Raw genomic sequence first — 15,703 nt, forward strand, 5'->3', positions numbered from 1 at the left:
GTAGAGCGCTCCCCTTGAGCTGAAGAGCTGAGGGATAGCGCCAAGGCCCAGAGTTCAAGCCCCACAACCACCAAAAAAAAAAAAAGAAATTTTTTTTTTTAAAAATTAGTATTTTCAGAGCCAGAAATAATAACTTAATTTGATTGATATTCTCAGCTTAATTTTTCTGAGGAAGTGTCAGTTCATTCACATGGAAAAGAGAAAATGACTGCTAGGAGTAGAGAAGGATGCTGGGACATCTTAAAAGACTAATATAGACAATGATTTAAACCAAAAGCAATATTATGTTAGAGTTTTAGTCTTGAGAATCTAAGTGTTCTTATACAGTTTAATTATGTGTCCATGGGAAGAGGCTAACCAGTGACTCATTGAAAAGTTGGTTTCGAATTCAGAGCCCTATAATTTTAGTTACTATCAAGAGATCCACTTTTTTACATGTTTGTAATTACTAACAATTATGTTGAGTACAAAAAACACATAGATAAGCACAAAACGTTACAGACATATTTAAGTGGCTTTGTCAGTCATGTTGCTTCTCTCTGCTTGCATTTATTTCCCCATCTGCTAAATAGAGAGTTGAAGCAGATATCATTCATGGTGTCCCTTATCTCTCCTATCCAGGAATTTCATTATTGATATAACTTTGTATTTACCTAAATATGAGTGCCTGAACCAAATCTTTGAGACAGTGCTTGGTGTTGGTAATTCAGTAGGATGTACCTCTTTTAGTAAGTGATAATTAAATATCAGCAGAACAGTCAGTGTAATCAACTTTAAAGAGGCTGTTGGTCTTACTTTATCCTTACTTACTGCTTTTGAATCATTTCAGTATATAAGCCTGAAGAGGCCCTTCCCCTCCCACCTTCAGGTTCAAATTCTATGAAATACTCCTTTAAATGTAATGCCCCATGGCAAATGCACATTTATTTTTTACCTCCTTTGGTAGGGATTCTGTAGCCCTCAGGTCAATCTCCATTCTTCTATTCTTTGGGGCTTTGATTTAATTAGTAGTGTGATACTTTGTGTCTTCTCAATAATAGTATACATTGTGCCTTTTTAAGGTGTTATGTTCAATGCACCTTCACTTGGATTGGCCATGTGATACACTTCAGCCACCAGAATGTGGGTAGAAGTGACTACCTGACCTGCATAAGTCCAAGTAGAAGTTATAAGAGGTATCATGTGTTTCTACTTGAGCCCTGGGAGCCTTTGGTCTCTACATGTTAAAACCCTGAAGGGTTTACCCAAGTGCTGGTGGCTCACAGCAGTAATTCTAGGTACCCAGGAGGCTGAGATCTGAGGATCACAATTCAAGCAAACAGATTTAAGAGATTTTTTTTTTATTGTTGTTGTTGGTCGTGGGGCTTGAACTCTGGGCGTGGGTGCAGTCTGTGCGTTATTCAGCTCAAGGCGTGTGCTCTGCCACTTGAATCACAGCGCCACTTCCAGTTTTCTAGTGGTTTATTGGAGATAAGAGTCTCACGGACTTTGCTGCCTGGGCTGGCTTTGAACCGCAATCCTCAAATCTCAGCCTCCTGAGTAGCTAGGATTACAGGAGTGAGCCACTAGTGCCCAGCTTTAAGAGATTCTTATATTCAATTAACTAGCAAAAAGCCAGAAGTAGAGGTGTGGTTCAGGTGGTAGAGCTCCAGAAATAATAAAATAGGACTTCCACCATAGAAAATAATCAAGCTAGAAGACACTTTTGGAAGACTTTGGTAAATGGTAAGGGAAATCCTGCTGTAGAGAGTTCTTGGGAAGGCTTAAAAGTTCCTGGAGAGGAGGCTTGTGACTAGAGACCTAGAAGATTAAGGAATACAATTTCTTTTGTAGTTTTTTGTTTTGTGTGCCAGAATCCCGGCAGAGGATATGATCATCAGTAACACTCCATTGTCTACTAGGTCTTTTCTTTCCTTTCCCATCCAGGATTTCTTTGTCTACACCTCAGATCACAAAATGGGAATTCTCCATTCTCTTGCTTTGGCGCATCCCATAGCTCTAAGTCCAATGCTGTATTTTTGTCACTGTCCTAATTATGAATAGCTATAAATAAAATATACTATATAACAAGACATACCAGTACGTGTTGATTACAACTACAACAATCTCTTTCCAGGCCACTGGCCTTTCTATTGCCCAGGAAAGCTCTATAACACAGTCTTATTCTGATACCCGAGATTAAAGGTCAATGATGGCTCTTCAGTGTTTGGGGGGTTTGTTTTGTCTGTGAGTACTGGGGCTTGAACTAAGGGTCTCATACTATCACTTAGCTTTTTCACTAAAGGTTGGCTTCAGCCTTTTGAAATTCTGAAAACAAAAAGCTTAACAAGACAAACAAAAACTCAGTGGAAAGTCTTTCCTGTATGGGAGATCCAACTGAAGCAGAATATCAGGGCTAGAGGACACAGGGGATGTATTAGAACAGTACAATAAATAAATAGGAGAAAAATAAAGATGTACAAATGGAACATGGGAGACAGCTGTGGCACTTGAAAGACCAAAGAAATTAATGATGGGCATAGAAGAAGAATAGCTGCAAGCTAAGGGGATAGAATAAAACAAAAAATTTTCTGAATCCTGAGAAAGAAGCAGCCATTCAGATACAGAAGGCTGTAAGAACACACAATAAACAAGACTAGAAGAAGAATCATTTCAAGACATTGTAGCTAAAACATTAAATGTACAGAACAAGGAAAGAGACACAGAAAACTTCAAGAAAGTAGCATCAACTCACTCTTCTAGCAAGCCCTTCAGAACAATGGTAGATTTCTCAACAGAAACTTTAAAAAGCAAGGATGCCATGGAATGATGTGTTTTAAGCAGAGAAAGGGTATAACTTTCTAGGTTACTCTAGTAAGCAAAGTATCATCATAGACTAAAGATAAATAAAACCTTCCATGATAAACAAAAGCTAGAGCAATTTACAACCTCCAAATCAGTACTACAGAAGACTCTCAAAGGAATACTGCACATAAAAAAGAAAAATAAAAATAGTATGAGAAAAGGGAAGAAAAATCCCAACATTTCCTCTAAAGTGAGAAGAGTGTCTCATCCCTTTTCTCATTCATTTTGGTCCTGGAATTCCTAGCAACAACACAAGAAAAAGAAAAAAAAGCTACAAATAGGAAGGGAAGATGTGGATCCCTATTTGGAAATGATATGATCCCTCTTTCTTCCATCTTGTGGCAGGGAAATCAAAATGGAAAATGACAAAATAAAAATATGACAAGAAACTAAAATTTACTATGAATTTATAGACCTATCTTTTCATATGCATTATAATCTATAACATTGTTGCTAAATTTCTTATTTTATAGATGAATAAATAGGAGAAAAATAAAAATATACAAATGGAACATGGGAAACTGAGGCTTAGAAAGTTTGTTAGCAAAAATAAAGTAGATTCTCTTGGTCTACAGTGATACAATGTGGGGTTATTATATTCTGGAAAGTCTTATAAGACTTACATCTTAGACTATAGATCTTATACCTTGGATAAGACTCTCCCAGATGTTGTAGCCAAGAAAAGCAAATCAGATCTAGAATAGGTTCCAGTTTGATAAGGACAAGTTGCTGCTTCCTCTTGTGGATGAAAAAGCCTGACATACTCAACTTGATACCAAGGGTCTGAGTAACCTCCTCAAGGAGTGGTGCCATATCAAAGCTCATTATTGGTTTCTACTACTGGAATATTGGGCACTCAGCATGATAGGAACTAGATCTGCTTTAGTGATGGGGAAAACAGGATTTTTGACCTATGCATAGCACCTATGGCTGACCCTATGGCCACCACTGACACATTGCAAATGCAAAGGTGTGGCTGAGGACAGAGGCTGGCCAGGTTACTAAGGACTCCTTTCTCTTGGGTATCAGTGTGAGGCACGTAGCATTTTGTACTTTGTGTACATTACAATGGAACTTTCCACTGTAAATCCCAATGCCTCATCCCTGTACTTAATTTATTTTTGTCTCTAGTCTTCCAACCTTACTTTTTCTGGGACCCTGATCAAATCATCGATCCATTGTTCATTACTTGGTAAATGCTATCTCTTCCTCCACACTAGGTAAGTAAACTGCTTAAAATTCTGCCCTTTCAGAAGGTTTTGTTTTTCTACTGTCTTTCCATATCATTCACTTTCAGCTTATGCCAACATATCAAGGCAAATCATGTTTGAACTGGGCCTGAAATGTTCTTCCTCTATTAGCTGGTTGAACCCTTCTTCCTTAATATCACCAATGAGTAAGTGGAACAAAAGATGTCAACACATTAGAAATAAGTGGTTTTTATGTTGTGTTCAGGCCAGATCACAATTACTTTGTACAGTGAGTTGGTATTGTACTATTATTACATTATGACTCAATGGATTTGATAATTCTTACCTCATTAAGGGGGGGGGCTCTTGTTGCATGTGTAGGGCATATTGTTTTCATAGCACAGGACACGAATCCAAGGGGCCAAAGGATGTGTATTTAGACTTTCTGGTCATAGGGTTTGCATTCCCATTATGCAAAGTGAGTCACTTAACAGAGCCTGACTATGGAGCATGGAAGCATACATCATCCTTGCGGAGGTAGAGTGAGGGAGTGTTTGTATAATGCTCTGATGAGGGAAAGAGCAGACCATTGGTGGCAATATTAAAATTTGCCATATTTTTACTTTCTTTGCCCACGTCTCATCATTATTTCTTTCTATAATACATACCATCTATGCCACTTATAATCTCCTGCTTAGTTATAAAGTCTTCATGTTATTCTTCTATTTTCCTGGTTACTTTGAAAATAGGATACAAGAATTATATTTTCCTTACATTTTGGCACAGGGCTAAGAGTATCATTGTTCTTTAATATAATTAACTAAAGGAAGATAACGTTTATTTGATAAGTCACCAATCACATCAATTTTCATCTGGTTGCTCTATGATCCCTGCAGATACACATAGGAGATGGTTGGCATTATTACTTTACATTTGTGAAGAGGCTACCACTTTTTAAAAAATTTTTAGAAAACAAGTTCAGAAAAGAAAAAAAAGTCCATTTACTTATTTGAAAATATTTTGGACATGTCTGTAGATATACTCCTCCTTCCCAGAGCTCATGTAAACTCTGGGGTGATTTTTTTGGTGAGACTCCGATGTGATCTCCATTACAAAGAATGACATGGTGAGAAGGACATTCAGGATATATCATCTTATTCTCTTTTAACACTGCTATAGAAAATTAGCTTACATTTAACCACTATGTGGTAATATAATGGCATAGTTAGACACAGTGTACTTAGGGTTTTTTATTTGCCAGAAATTTCTAGTCAATTAATACCAGCAGCTATTAGTATGAGTCCAGGAGGAGTTAAACCAAATGTTTTCAGCACCAGCTGTTATGTTTTCTTTTTCCAAGAATCTAGTTTGTTCATGTGGTTATTAGGAGTCATCTCTTTATTATGTCATCTTATAAAAGAGTCTATAGCTAAATACTGATCTCTGGATTGCTTCTGTTTCAACCAAGATAATCTGGTCAGGAGCACCTGAACTGCTCTGGTCATCTCTGACCACAGCACAGGCTTCCACAGGGGATCTAGAGGTCTCTTAAAAAATCAAAGATGGTACTAGAGTGCTCATTTCTGTTTGATTGGCCCACTGATTTGGAATAGTAACAGAAATAAAACAATAATTTTCAAGGATCAATCTGGCTTTGTCTTATTCACCTATCCAGGCCTTTTGTAATACAGGTAATTTATTATGTTTTTTTGAGATGATTCACCTTGATTGAACTTAAATCCCACTTTGTCCCCCCTCTTGCCAGAATGGCCATTGTGTATATAGATGTGGATATTCAGAATTGTTATAAAAATTTCTCTGATTGGCTAAAGCTAAAAAGTTGTGTTGTTTTTTGTTTGTTTTTTTGCAGGTCCCAGGGCTTAAACTGTGGGCCTGGGTACTGCCCATGAGTCTCTTTGTGATTAAGGCTAACACTCTACCACTTGAACCACAGCACCACTTCCAGCTTTTATTGGAGATAAGAATCTCATGGACTTTAATGCCCAGGCTGGTTTCAAACCAAGATTATCAGATCTCAGCCTCCTGAATAGCTAGGATTACAAGTGTGAACTATGGGTTCCTGGCTAGTTAGAGTTATATTTTTGGTGGGTTGTAGGGCCTGAACTCTGGGCCTAGGTACTGTCCCTGAGCTCTTCAGCTCAAGGCTAATGCTCTACCACTTGAGCCACAGCTCCACTTCCCATTTTCCAGTGGTTAATTGGAGATAAGAATCTCATGGCTATCCTGCCCCGGCTGGCTTTGAATCATGATTTTCAGATCTCAGCCCCCTGAATAGCTAGGATTACAGCCTCCAGCGACCAGCTAGTTAAAGAATTTATTTTTATTTTTTTATTGTGAAAATACTGTACAGAGGAGTCACAATTACATGGGCAAGATAATGAGTACATTTCTTATCAAGCATTGTAGCCTCCTTTGTTTCTCCTTCCCATCCCTTCCCATCCTCCCTCCACCTCCCCCCACACGATCCTCCTAGTTGTAAAGTTCGTTTTTCGACATAATGACTTGTACATCTCATTGTTGCAGTGGGTCCACTGTATCCCTAGTTAAACGAGTTGTTTTTGCCCTTCTCCTCCACAAATTATACCAACATCAAATATGGTGAAACTAGGGGTTATACTGTGGGGGAGGGACATACAAAGCAACATAGAAATCATCTTATAAAAATGTTAGAAACTGGGCTGGGAAGGTGGTTCAGTGATAGAGTGCTTGCCTTGCATGCATGAGACCCTGGGTTCGATTCCTTAGCACCACATAAGCAGGAAAAAAAAAAAGCCAGAAGTGGCGCTGTGGCTCAAGTGGCAGAGCACTAACCTTCAGCTGAAGAGCTGAGGGACAGCGCCCAGGCCCAGAATTCAGGCCCCACAACAAGACCAAACAAAAAAAAAAGTTAGAAACAATTGCATGAAAGAAAAAAAAAAACATTTGAATACTTATCTTGGGGTTCATTCCCCTAACATCAACTTATCTGACTTTTTCTGCTTGACTCACAATGTACTAGTTATTGCAAATAACAGAAACCATGGGACCTATGTTTCTTTGGGCCTGGCTTACTTCACTTAATATAATTTTTTCCAAGTCTTTCCATTTCCTAACAAATGGAGCAATGTCATTCTTTCTGATGGAGGCATAGAATTCCATAGTGTATATATACCACATTTTCTTGATCCATTCATCTACTGAGGGGCATGTGAGTTGGTCCCATATCTTAGCAATGGTGAATAATGCTGCAATAAACATTGCTGGGTCATAGGGGAGTGCTACGTGGAGTGTTTTGAGGAACCTCCATAATAATTTCCAAAGTGGTTGAACAAGTTTACACTCCCACCAACAGTGTAGGAAGGTTCCCTTCTGTCCACATCCCCTCCAGCATCTAGGAAATCAAAACAGAACTTAGAAAGTGGCAAAAACTCCCATGCTCCTGGATTGTAAAGATCAATATTGTGAAAATGGCAATACTTCCCAAGGCTATCTACAAATTCAATGCGATACCTATCAATATTCCAACCTCATTCTTCAAGGAAATAGAAGAGGCAATCCAAAAATTCATATGGAACAATAAAAGACCCTGAATAGCGAAAATGATTCTTAACAGAAAGAACAGTGCTAGAGGAATATCAATACCAAATTTCAAACTCTACTACAAAGCCATAGTAATTAAAACAGCCTGTTAGTGGCACAAGAACAGACCCTAGGACCAATGGAATAGAATTGAAAACCCAGAAATGAACCTACAGACCTATAGCCATCTAATCTTTGATAAGAGGGCTAAAAAAATAGAATGGAAAAAAGACAGCCTCTTCAGTAAATGGTGCTGGCAAAATTGGTTAAAGAAAACTAAAGCTAGATCCTTATATGTCACCCTTCACCAGAATCAACTCCAAATGGATCAAAGACCTCGAAGTCAAAGAGACACTCTGAAAACATTACAGGATGGAATAGGAGAAACCCTAGGTCTCCTTGGCACAGGCTGAAATTTTCTTAATAGAGACCCAGAAACACAACAAATCAAAGAAAGGTTGGACAAATGGGATTGCATGAAATTGCAGAGCTTCTGCATGGCAAAGGACATAGCTAGCAAGATCAATAGAAAGCCCACGGATTGGGAGAAGATCTTCACTAGCCATACAACAGACAAGGGTCTCATATCTAAAATATACCTGGAACTCAAAAAATTAAATCCCCTAATGACAAATCCACAAAGAAACACCTGCCCAAGATGACATGATCTTGTATTTAAAGAATCCCATAGACTCCACTCCCAAATTACTCAAGCTGATTCAAAACTTCGGCAAAGTAGCAGGTTATAAAATTAACCCCCAAAAATCAATGGCTTTTCTGTATGCCAACAATGAGAAAAGTGTGGCTGAAATTAGGAAAGCAACTCCATTTGTAATAGCCCCACAAAAAATAAAATACCTCGGAATTAACTAAAGAAGTGAAGGACCTCTATGATGAAAACTTTAAAATCTTGAAAAAGGAAATCAACACAGAACTTAAAAAATGGCAAAACCTCCCATGCTCCTGGATTGGAAAGATTAACGTCGTGAAAATGGCAATACTTCCCAAGGCTATCTACAAATTCAACGCAATACCTATCAAAATTCCACCCTCATTCTTCAAGGAAATAGAAAAGGCAATCCAAAAATTCATATGGAACAATAAAAGACCCCAAATAGCAAAAACACTCCTCAACGGAAAGAATACTGCTGGAGGAATATCAATACCAAATTTCAAACTCTACTATAAAGCCATAGTAATCAAAACAGCTTGGTATTGGCATAAGAACAGACCTCAGGACCAATGGAATAGAATTGAAAACCCAGAAATGAACCTACAGATCTATAGCCATCTAATCTTCGATAAGGGAGCTAAAACAATAGAATGGAAGAAAGACAGCCTTTTCAGTAAATGGTGCTGGCAAAATTGGTTAACTACTTGTAGAAAACTAAAGCTAGATCCTTATATATCACCCTGCACCAGAATCAACTCCAAATGGATCAAAGACCTTGAAGTCAAAGCAGACACTCTGAAAACATTACAGGATGGAATAGGAGAAACCCTAGGTCTCCTTGGCTCAGGCCGAAATTTTCTGAATAGAGACCCGGAAACACAACAAATCAAAGAAAGGTTGGACAAATGGGATTGCATAAAGTTGCAGAGCTTCTGCAGGGCAAATGACATAGCTAGCAAGATCAATAGAAAGCCCACGGACTGGGAGAAGATCTTTACTAGCCATACAACAGACAAGGGTCTCATATCTAAAATATACTTGGAACTCAAAAAATTAAACCCCCCAACAACAAATCTTCAAAGAAACAACTGCCGAATAAATAAGTGGGCGAAAGACTTAAAGAGAAACTTCTCTGAAGAAGAAAGAAGGATGGCCAATAGACACATGAAGAAATGTTCAACATTCCTAGCCATAAAAGAAATGCAAATCAAAACAACATTGAGATATCACCTCACTCCAGATAGAATGGCAAAAATCAAGAACTCTAACAACAACAGATGCTGGAGGGGATGTGGACAGAAAGGAACCTTACTTCATTGTTGGTGGGAATTTAAACTTGTTCAACCACTTTGGAAAGCAGTGTGGAGGTTCCTCAAAAGACTTCACATAGAACTCCCCTATGACCCAGCAATCCCACTTTGGGGCATTTACCCAAATGTTTACAAACAAGACCACACTAAAGCTACCAGCACAACTATGTTTATTGCAGCATTATTTACCATAGCTAAGATATGGAACCAACCCAGATGCCCCTCAGTAGATGAATGGCTCGAGAAAATGTGGTATATATACACAATGGAATTCTATGCCTCCATCAGAAAGAATGACATTTCCCCATTTGTTAGGAAATGGAAAGGCTTGGAAAAAATGATATTAAGTGAAGTAAGCCAGGCCCAAAGAAACATAGGTCCCATGGTTTCCCTTATTTGCAATATCTAGTATATGTATGAGTCAAGCGGAAAAGGTCAGATAATGTGATGTTAGGAAAACGAACCCTTAAATATGTATTTTAATGTTTTTTTTCTTTCATGCATGTGTTTCTAACGCATTTATAAGATTATTTCTTTGTTGCTTTGTATGTCCCTCCCCCACAGTGTAACCCCCGCTTTCACTATATTTGATGTCAGTATAACATGTGGAGGAGACAGGGACAAACAAGTCGTTTAAGGATTCCGGTGGACCTGTTGCAACAATGAGAAGTACAAAATGTCATGTCAAAACCAGCTTTACAATGTCGGTGTGGGGGGGGGGTATGATTGGGTGGGGGGAGGGGGGAGGCTGGGAAGGGAGGTGAAGGGTAAACAAAGGAGGAGGCTGCAATGCTTGGTAAGAAATGTATGCATTATCCTGCCCATGTAATTGTAACCACTCTGTACAGTATGTTCTCAAATAAAATAAAACAAAATTAAAAAAAATAAAATATACCTGGAACTCAAAAAATTAAATCCCCCAACGACAAATCCACAAAGAAACACCTGCCCAATAAATAAGTGGGCTAAAATCTTAAAGAGAAACTTCTCTGCAGAGGAAAGAAGGATGGCCAACAGACATATGAACCTCTCTAGCCATAAAAGAAGTTTTAAAGTTAAAGAATTTTTAACAAATTGAAACTGCTAGAGAAAATTTTAAGATGTAGAAATGCGAACAGGTTTTGGATTATTTGCTGTTTACCTTGGTTTCACTGACTCTAATGTCCTTCCTCATCAGTTTTTCAGTGAATGGATCTTTGATGCCAATGATGCCAGTGATGAAATGTTTTCACATATTTCTTTAAATCTTAGAATCAGGAATATCTGAATAAACTCTTGCTGTTCTGATATTAACATAATGTTCACTGACTTTCATCATCAGTTTATTGTGAGAGGTATTTGTGTCTTCTTTGGTAATCAAGAATAAAGTGCTGTGTTCTTGCACACTTTCTGAGCAAAAAAATGACCATTTATTCTAAAATGTTGTCCCCTGGCCTGCTTAACATACAAGAAAATATAATGAGAAGTTAAATTATGCATAATTCGTTATAAATTTCTGAACTTTAAACAGTAGCAATGCAGTATTAATAATAGTGTTAGTAATAGTAATAGCTCCTTTTTATTCTATTAATTTTTGTAACATTTTCTTTCCTTTAGATTTTCTAAAGTTCCAAATATTTTGTTTTTATATACACTAACTGACTTAAATTTAGTCATGTTATTGTTTTCTGTTCTTAGATTTAAAAACCTCTTTTAATTTCAAATATAAAATAAAGCATTGACATTCAAGTAAAGGCAATACCATCTATATCTATATCAGTTTCAAAATAAAGTTTCTTTCAAATGTTAGATCCTGGCTTAACACAAGTAGATGGTGACAGACATGAGTCAATATCTTTCCATATAGATAATGTATTTATAGTTCCACAAATACACACACATACACGCATATATATATGTATATAATACCATAGGCTAGATTTTCAAATTATATTTCTGCTAAGTTTATTTTTGTTCTTCACAAATTCTATGTGTGCATGGATGTGTGTGTATGTGTGTGTGTATGTGTGAATCTAGTGGTTTGAATATATTTTTCTGATAGAAATATTAGTTTTTATTTAATTTTTAAAATTTATATTTATTTAATGGTGCCAGGGATTGAGCCTCCCACATACTGGACAAGTATTCTGCCACTGAGCTATACCCTCAGCCTAAAACATTGTATATATTGATAGCAACATACAATAACATGTAAATCTCTACTTGTCAGATTTTTTGACTTTGCCAGGTACTAGCAGCTCATGCCTGTAATCCTGGTTATTTATGAGGCTGAGATCTAAGGATGTCAGTTTAAAGCCAGCCCAGGCAAGGAAGTTCATAAGACTCTTATCTCCAATTAATGACCAAAAGTCCATAAGTGGATTCAAATGGTAGAGGAAAAAAGCTTAAGAGACAAAATGCTCAGGTTCTGAATTCAAGCCCCAGGACCACCCTCCCCCCACAAATGGTTTGAATTTAGCATTTATGCAGTTTACGCTAAATTAATCTTCAATATTCTGGGAAAAAATGTATAGAGGCCCTGGGTGCCGGTGGCTCACACCTGTAATCCTAACGACTCAGGAGGCTGAGATCTGAGGATTGTGGTTCAAAACCAGTCCGGGCAGGAAAGTCCGTGAGACTCATCTCCAATAAAACACTAGAAAATCGGAAGTGGTGCTATGGCTCAAGCGGTAGAAGCTTGCGTTGAGCTGAAGAGCGCTGGGACAGCACCAAAGCCCAGAGTTCAAGCTCCATGACTGACAAAAAAAAAAATGTATAGAGGCAAAAAATAAAACCCAGAATCTTACCATTCAAAGGTAACTACTGGTAAAATTTTAGTATAGATCATTATAGTTTAAAATTATATTTAACATTTAATACATATCCTTATTGTACAAATGATTACAGAAGAATGGTCATATTAGGCAAGTAAGTTTACAGCCTTTTGTGTGCTTAATATAATGTGGACATCATTCATGGCAATAAGTGTAAACACACCCATTGTTTTTAATAGTTTCATAGGATCCCATCAAATAAAGCATATTGTTTGCTTTTAAGGGTACTCTAAAACTGCCTAGAAAGCAGAACAGTGTGTTCCTGGTTCTCCAGTCCCACCTTATTTCTCTACTCTTACCTTTCACTGCTTCTGTGGATTTGCCACTCCAGTCCTATTTGCTCTATCTATCTATCTATCTATCTATCTATCTATCTATCTATCTATCTATCTATCTATCTATCTATCTATCTATCTATCTATCTATCTATTTTTGTGATTAAGTGATTGCATAATTTCCCAAATTTCACAGTATTGTGGGATAGTGATGCTCAGTTAAAGTCACAAACACATTCTAACTTTCCTGGAGCAAATTGTCTATCACGGTCTATAACATTTATGAGTTCTATGAGCTTTGCGATACAGTTATTTCTTCCACATTGGGTGGTATGTACATTTCTTTTGTTTTGCATAGCATCAGCTGTTCCCTTTTTCTCATTTGTTCCCTCCCTCCCATCGCTGCCATTGAGTTGCTTAGTTCATTTTGCTCAATGTCCAGTGTAGCTGATGGGTCCCTCTGTTATGTTTTTCCCTGATTTCCTCTAGTTCTGTGTCGTCTTCCTGGTTCCCCTCCAGTGTACACACATATACCATACATGTGATCAGCAGCATGGGGTTATTTAGTAGTGGTTCGACCAGATGAGTGGAAGTCCTTTGTTTCTTAAGTCCTGTTAATTTTGTCATATCATCTAACATTTTGGATTTAACATCCACTTATCAGGGAGACCATGTACCATTTGTCTCTTTGCTCTTTGCTTATCTCACTTAACATGGTTTCTTCTAGCTTCATCCATTTCCCTGCAAATGTCATTATTTTGTCATTTCTAATGGCTGCATAATATTCCAATGTGTATAGATACCACAATTTTTGGATCCATTCATCTGTGGTGGGACATCTGAGTTGTTTACATATCCTGGCTATTGTGAACAGTGCTGCAATAAACATGGAGGTGCACATTTTCTTATGTACTGGTTCCTGTTGTTCAGGATAGATGCCTAGAAGTGGTATGACTGGGTCATAAGGGAGGTCAATATTTAGCTCCCTGAGGGCCCTCAAGACTGCTTTCCAAAGTGGTTGTATAAGTGTACATTCCCACCTGCAGTGTAATAGGTTTCCTCTTTCTCCACATCTCCTCCAGCATTTGTCATTGGCTGACTTGAGGATGTTGGACAGTCTGACTGTGGTAAGGTGGTATCTCAGGGTTGTCTTTATTTGCATTTCCTTCACAACCAGGGATGGTGAACATTTCCTCATGTGTTTCTTTGTCATTTTTATCTCTTCATCTGAGAAGTCTCTCTTTAGTTCCCTTGCCCATTTAGTAATTGATTTGTTAGGTTTGGGAGGGATTAGTTTCTTGAATTCCCTGTATATACTGGATATTAACCCTCTGTCAGATATATTGCTGGTAAATATTTTTTCCCAATTAGTTGGTTGTCCTTCTAGCTTGGTTGTGATGGCTTTAGCTGTGCAGAAACTTTTTATTTTAAGGTAGTCCCATTTGTTGAGTCTCTCTCCAATTTGTTGTGACCCTGGGACTCTGTGCAGGAAGTTCCTTCCTGTGCCTATACTTTCAAGTGTCTCTCCTACTCTATCCTGCAGTAGTTTCAGAGATTCAGGTTTAATGTTAAGGTCTTTGATCCATTTTGAGTTGATGTTGGTGCATGGTGATTGGCTGGGGTCCACTTTTAGTCTTCTGCATGTGGCCACCCAGTTTTCCCAGCACCAGTGTTTGAAGAGGCTGTGTTTCTTGTATTGCATGTCTGGCACCTTTGTCAAATATCAGCTGACTGTAGGCATGTGGATTTATTTCTGGATCTTCTATTATATTCCATTGGTCTTTGGGTCTGTTTTTGTGCCAGTACCAAGCTGTCTTTGTTATTATGGCTCTATAGTAGAGTTTAAAGTTCGGCATGGATATCCCTCCCACATTGTCTTTATTCCCTGGAATTGTTTTGGCTATTCTAGGTCTTTTGTTGTTCCATATGAAATTTTGGACTGTTTTCTGTATTTCAGAGATGTATGTCATTGGGATTTAATAGGAATTGCATTGAATTTGTATATTAATTTTGGAAGTATTGCCATTTTTCACTATATTGTCTGCCTATCCAAGAGCATTCCATTTCCTAATGTCTTCTGTAATTTCTTTCTTTAACTTTTTATAATTTTTATTAAATAGTTCTTTTACATCTTTGTTTAGGTTAATTCCTAAATATTTTATTTTTTGGGAGTTTATTGTGAGTGGGGTTGCTTCCTTTATTTCCTTCTCTGCTTGTACATTGTCAGTGTACAGGAAGGCGACTCATTTTTGTGGGTTGATTTTGTATCCTGCTACTTTGCTGAAGTGATTTATGATTTCTAAGAGTTTGGGGATGGAGTTTTTGGGATCGTGAAGGTATAGCATCATGTCATCTGCAAAAAGGGATAGTTTAACTTCTGCTTTCCCTATGCAGATCCATTTAATGTCTTTTTCTTGCCTTATTACCCTGGCTAAGAGTTCCAGGACTATATTGAAGAGGAGTGGAGACAGTGGGCATCCTTGCCTTGTTCCTGATTTTAAGAGAATTGTTTGTAGCTTTTCCCCATTAAATATAAGATTGGCTATTGGTCTGTCATATGTGGTAGCTTTTCCCCATTAAGTATAAGATTGGCTATTGGTCTGTCATATGTGGTTTTTATTGCTTTAAGAAATGTTCCTTCTAGTCCTATTTTCTCCAGAGCTTTTAGCATGAATGAATGTTGAATTTTATCAAAGGCCTTTTCTGCATCTGTGGAGATAATCATGTGACTCTTGACCTTGGTTCTGTTGATGTGTTGGATTACATTTATTGGCTTATGTATGTTAAACCATCCCTGCATCTCTGGGATGAAGTCTACCTGGTCATAGAGTATGATTTTTTTTATGTGTTTCTGGATTCTGTTAGCTAGAATTTTGTTAAGGATCTTTGCATCTGTGTTCATCAAGGAAATTGGCCTGTAATTCTCTTTTTTGGTTGAGTCTTTGCCTGGTTTGGGGATGAGTGTGATATTGGCACCGTAGAATGAGTTTGGGATAGCTCATTCCTTCTCTGTTTCTCT

This window comes from Dipodomys spectabilis, unplaced genomic scaffold (genome assembly GCF_019054845.1).
Source record: "Dipodomys spectabilis isolate Male_0828 unplaced genomic scaffold, ASM1905484v1 ptg000036l, whole genome shotgun sequence".
Taxonomy (NCBI): Eukaryota; Metazoa; Chordata; class Mammalia; order Rodentia; family Heteromyidae; genus Dipodomys; species Dipodomys spectabilis.